The 6,020-nt window shown below is 36.9% G+C and overlaps 1 long non-coding RNA gene across 1 annotated transcript; it reads left to right on the forward strand.

Annotated features, from left to right (window-relative positions):
- Positions 1 to 3,133: 3,133 nt before the first annotated feature.
- LOC107786452 (uncharacterized) lies at positions 3,134 to 4,730 on the forward strand. Its single transcript, XR_012701043.1, has 2 exons — positions 3,134 to 3,228; positions 4,458 to 4,730. It is a non-coding gene; the product is annotated as an uncharacterized LOC107786452 (long non-coding RNA).
- The last annotated feature ends 1,290 nt before the right edge of the window (positions 4,731 to 6,020 follow it).

Genomic DNA, 6,020 nt, shown 5'->3' on the forward strand with positions numbered 1-6,020 from the left:
AGAGAAAGCAAGTATCCGATTTTCTTACCATGGAAATTATTCGTTCAAGAGAGAAACAATGCAGAAATCAACAAAAACAGAATCTTTCATTATTTACAAAATACAAAAACAACAACAGCTTGCCATGAGAAAAAGGAAAATCAGTTTATGAGCAAAACATTTTGCAGGAGAATAAAGTGACAGAACTAAAACAGGTTCCTTATTTGTTCTTTCGCCATTTTTTGCTGCTTAAAAATCAAATGCGTATGCTCTTGTGATTCTTGTTGAAACAATTGCAAAAGTGAAAGAATGTTTACAACTAGTTCGATAAAATGCGATTTACATTCGTCTTGAGTTAACTGAGGTGACGGATCACATTCTTGAAATACGACTTTGTTTACCCGAAAAACGGATAGAGTTGAATTTGTACGTAGTTCTAAATATATGTGGTGTAGCTTAATACAAATCGTAAGGATAAATAGAAATATCAAGTATGGATTGCAAAGAATGCAAAATAAACAAGGTTGTAAAGAAGATGAATTTCAGGACTAAACAAGTGGAATCAAATTAAGAAGCTCGAAAGAACAACTCTTCGCTATAGGAGAATATGGTGCTTGAATTATAATGTTAGCAAAAATTTTCCCTCTACGGAAATGATAACCATCCCCTTTACAGTAGAGGGATCTTACTATAGATATAATTAAAAATACACAGTGGGAGGCCCATAATAAATCAACTTTTCCACAATTCCTGCCAAGATTCTCTCCTCTAGTGGGATTGCAACGACTCTTGTCTATGAGCTCGATATTGACTCGAGTTTTCTGTCTTGACTCGAGCTCTCGATCTTGGCTTGAGCTTGATTCTGACTCGGACCTTTGAATTGATTCGGAGTCAATGTTGGTCGGTCTGTGGATCATAAGCTCGATAACTTTACTTTGCATCATAGTTCGATTTGGATTCGAGCTTGATAATGATATCGGGCTCGAAGCTTGTTTGTACCATCTTCAGAACCCATCTCGAAGTCTCACTTCGATCGATCACGTCTCGAACTCGATCAATCGTACGAAGGCCAAAATCTATTTCGACCGCATACAGATAGTCCCCTCGTTTCTCAGAAAGAATGTGGTGAAAAATGATATGATTTTCAATGGCTCGATCGGATTATAAGCTGACATTTTCATTGGGCTCGACCATGAGGCACGTGATAGTTGTCCCGTCAATTTAGTCTTTTAAGGTATTTAATGCATGTCAGATGGTGTTCGACCACCGCTAATACTGAATCGCCATTGCTTTAAACCTATAAATAACCCTTCCTTTTATCATTTATCACTTTTACATCTTCAAACTTCCAAATTTCCCAAGTTCTTTTTCGTATTCTTTGAGTTTATTCGCAAATCTGTTTTTCCTCTTTGCAAAATTCTTCTTCCAAATTACCAAATCTTCGTCACCTTCTTTAAATCCAAAATGGTGAAGACATCTAAAACCGTCCCCCAAAAAGAAAAAGCTTCTTCTTCCCAATCCGCCGCCGATAAAACACTGGTGGATCCTCGTGTTAAGGAATGCATTCCGGCGGCATGTGTTCTTACCTCCGATTTCAAAATCGATTAAGTTTCACCGGTTCCTAGACGATATGAGCCCGTATCGAGATATATTTATTCGATAACCCGGGAGCATATCGAGCGGATAAAAAAGGATTGTAATTGGGAGAACAAGGAAGTGGTAGTGCCGTCTCCCGAAGAGGATATTACTACTCACGTGAGAGGATTTTTAAGCGTGTATACTTACCCTTTCATGTTAGGTCCCCTCGACCCCGTTATCATAGATTTTTGTCATAAATACCTAATAACCCTAGGTCAGATACATCCTTCATTTTGGCAGATCGTTATTTTGATCCGATAATTTGTGAGTAAAATCGAGGGGATGCCTTTCACCCTCGATCATCTTGTTCGATTATACCGTCCTCGCCTTTTTCGAGGAGGGTTAATAAAACTTCAACGTCGAGCTTCCAAGGCTCTGTTCTCGAGTATAGACGAGGACAAGGATCGAGGTTGGATGGGTCGGTTCGTTCGAGTGAGGACTTTGGACCAGATCCCAACCGAAATGATGCCTTTTCCCGAGGAGTGGAACATGAAGCGTAAGTGTAATTCTGTTGTTATCTCCTATTATTTTGTTCTTCCATTTCTTTTCTCACCAATATTCCCCTTTTGTGATGCAGTGGTTCCCTGGATGCCCGGCACAGTGCCCGATCTCAAGAACTGGGTACGTGATTTGGTTTCGACCTCCTCATATGCCGAGTGCTCATGGCGCGATTTGTCAAAGGGCCAATGGGAGGCCAAAAATTACGGTAAGCACCTCTCTCGTATCTTTTGGTAATTCAAATAAGATGCTTTTCACACACTTCAATAAAATTTTCCGTATGCAGGTGTGGGCAAGGATGCGGTTTTGAGGCCCTCATCCGTCGAAGAAGAGGCTTCGGCCTCCGTCCCAAAGCCGACGAAAGATAATAAGAGGAAGAGAGGCCCCGTCCTCGAAGATAAAAAACCGAAGAAGTTTTACTTTCAATTCATATTTATCATTTAGTTAGTTAGCTTTTGATAGTGTTTTGATTTGAATAAGTCTCCTAATTCAAGGAGTATTCTTAGGAAGACTTGTATTTAAACTGAGCTTGGCATTCAATATAGATACAATTTTCCATCATATCTTTGAGTCTTTATAATGAGAAGCTGGTAAGTATGATAAATTTGCTGTTGTAATTGATACAAAGAAAAAGATATTCTTCTTCTCTTGTTTTTCCTTTTTAATAACTTATCAATCACTGATTGAAGGTAGGACACTGATTTTTGGTGTGCAATGTATTTAGGAAAAAATTGAACTAGAATTGAGCCAAAGCACCGTGGATGAGTCTGAAATTTTGCCAAATGATACCGTTGGTAAGGTGCTGGAAAAAGAGCACTCTGGAAGGGTAAGGTGCTTGGGATTAGGAGCTGTTCCTGGCAGAGATTTTAGACAAACAAGACATCATTATAGTGATTTGAATGCTTCAAGTTATAATAATGGTTCATGTTCTTCCCAATAGCAAGAGAAGTACAATCAAATGTTAATGCTCACAATCAAATCTAAGAGAACTACAGAAAAATGATGAATGTTAACACCCAAATGATGAATGCTTTTAAGGCGTATATGATAATGAAAGAAGGGAGGATACCTGAAGAATTTGCAGGGATCTTTGTTTCTCCTCCTCATTCAACGGTAAGAAAAGTTCATAACTTTCTTATTTAATTTTGAAAGTGTGCTTAATCAGTCCAAATGTGACTCTGAATTAAGAAAGAAGAAAACTTTTGTGCTATGTGGTGTTTGACTCTTTTTCTCACTTTCTTCACTCCTATATCTACACATGCATTCTCATTTTGTTGTCAGTGTGCTTTTTTTCCCACTTTCAGTTTGTGCTTAGTTGCTGCTCTCTCCAAATGTTAGGTTTTTGTGAGGTTTTGATTTAAAGTTTTGAGCTTTAGATTCTTCTTCAAAAGCTAAGTCACATAAGCTAAGTAGCTTATGTAATTACAAAAGCTAAGTTTTTGTAAGGTTCTGTTGCTAACTTAATTTGCTTCCTTGAATGGTCTGTGATATAAATACATATGCTTTCTATGAATAATACCAAATGTGTAAGTACTGAAAAACTGAAATGTATTAAAATTGCAAACTAAATTTGTAGTCATTATTCTTTATCACAGAGCCAGAAATATAGTAGTTTAATTCCCTCAGAACTCAGAACAATAAACATGCATGTTATACACAGTACAACAACATATGAGACTTTCATCCAATAGTCATCAGTGGCCATGATAAGTATAGCTCACCTAACACATGAACGTACTAAGCATCAGAATCCTCCACCTTCCCTCGATTCTGATGTTGCTAGATTTTGACCTTCAATTTTGAGATTTGAATCACCATTTTGTCTATTATCTTTGCAGTTATCGTGTCCTATATTTTTCTTCTGTTTCCCAACCCATCTTTTCGTAACTTTGTCTACAAATTCCTATCAATGCAATACTCCCAGATTTGATTCTTCAGGTGTCTTGTGCAGTTTATGGTATTGTGGTTTCTAGGATTAGAGGAAACTTTCTTGGTGTTCTGGATGAAATCTTTTTTTTTAAAATAAAAAATTCCCCTTAAAATTAACCATAAAGTTTGTAAAATATTTAAAGAAAATCTTAAGTGCTCAGTTTGAAAAACTATTTGCAACCGAATCATTTAACACACAATAGCTTTCAGTTCATACGGAGTAATTAAAGATGGCTACAGTGCCACCATTAGCAGAGCTAAACTTTGTTGTGATACCTTTACTTTCAACAATAAACGTACTATGTATTCGAATCATAGAAGTTACTGATACTTGACTGAAGCTAAGTGATTATTAATTAAGGTATTGTTAAGGTGCTTTTTGTTAATTATATTTTATTTTGATTTTTTTGTAGCCAAGTGATGCGGCTAGCTGATCCATTTCACCCATGGATGTAAGAAGATCATTTGGTGGAAGTAATCCTAACAACAACCATTGAAGTTGCTTGCAAATGTATCGTACTCGATTGAATGGTCATAGTAGATCTTTTGTCCATAATAGTTGGAGTAGATGTTCTGTTTAAAGTTAGTTTTAAGACTAACTATAATACTGATGTTTTGTGTTTAATGGATGGATTAGTTGTGTTTAAAGCAAGTTTTTGAGACTAATGATAATTTACTTTAATGTATTTTATGGTTTATTAATATATTGATGTTACTTGATTCTAGTAAGCAAATTATATAATCTGATGATGCTTCATTATATTAACATAATTGAAATCGGATCAATTATGGGTAACAATTGCCAAAAAAAATAAATAATGAATAGCGGAGGTTATAACTGCTGCAATTTAATGTATAACAATATTGTGTTAAAACTTGCGGGGGTTAAATAAAAATATTGTAGAGGTTTTGACTGCCGCTAAATTTTTATAAGTGGGTTCTTAAAAAGTCAAAATATCGAATTGCGAAGGTTAGACCGACGCTAAATACCCGTCGCTATATGATAACGACGGTCTCCCAAAAAAACCCCGCAAATTGATTGCGGCAAACATTATTGCGGGGGTTTTGAAAACCGTCGTAACAGCATATTGCGGAGGTTTCTGACCGCCGCAATATGTAAATAAAACCTCCGCAAATTTAGCGCTTTTTGTAGTGTCTATCTCTTATTGAACCTAAAACTCTTGTTGAGGCTCTGCATGATACAGACTGGGTAAATACAATGTATGATGAACTCAACCAATTTGAGAGAAGTCAAGTTTGGCATCTGGTACCAAGACCCAAGGACATATCAGTAATAGGCACAAAATGGGTCTTCAGAAACAAACTTGATAAAGATGGAACAGTTACAAGGAACAAGGCAAGATTTGATTGCGGCAAACATTATTGCGGGGGTTTTGAAAACCATCGTAACAGCATATTGCGAAGGTTTCTGACCGCCACAATATGTAAATAAAACCTCCGCAAATATAGCACTTTTTTGTAGTGTCTATCTCTTATTGAACCTAAAAATGTTGTTGAGGCTTTGCATGATGTAGACTCGGTGAATGCAATGCAAGATTAACTCAACCAATTTGAGAGAAGTCAAGTTTGGCATCCGGTACCAAGACCCAAGGACTGATCAGTAATAGGCACAAAATGGGTCTTCAGAAACAAACTTGATGAAGATGGAACAGCTATAAGGAACAAGGCAAGATTAGTGGTTCAATGATATAGTCAAGAGGAGGGCATAGACTATGATGAGACCTTTGCTCCAGTTGCAAAATTGGAAGCAATTAGACTCCTTATAGCCTTTGATACTTACATGTAATTCACTCTCCATCATAAGGATGTCAAGATTGCCTTCCTCAATAGCTATCTAACGGAAGAAGTGTTTGTCAAGCAACCTCCGGGATTTGAAAGCAAGGAATGTCCTGATCATGTGTACAAGCTTGACAAGGCACTTTATGGGCTCAAGCAGGATCCAAGAGCATGGTATG

Source organism: Nicotiana tabacum, chromosome 17 (genome assembly GCF_000715075.1).
Source record: "Nicotiana tabacum cultivar K326 chromosome 17, ASM71507v2, whole genome shotgun sequence".
Lineage (NCBI taxonomy): Eukaryota > Viridiplantae > Streptophyta > Magnoliopsida > Solanales > Solanaceae > Nicotiana > Nicotiana tabacum.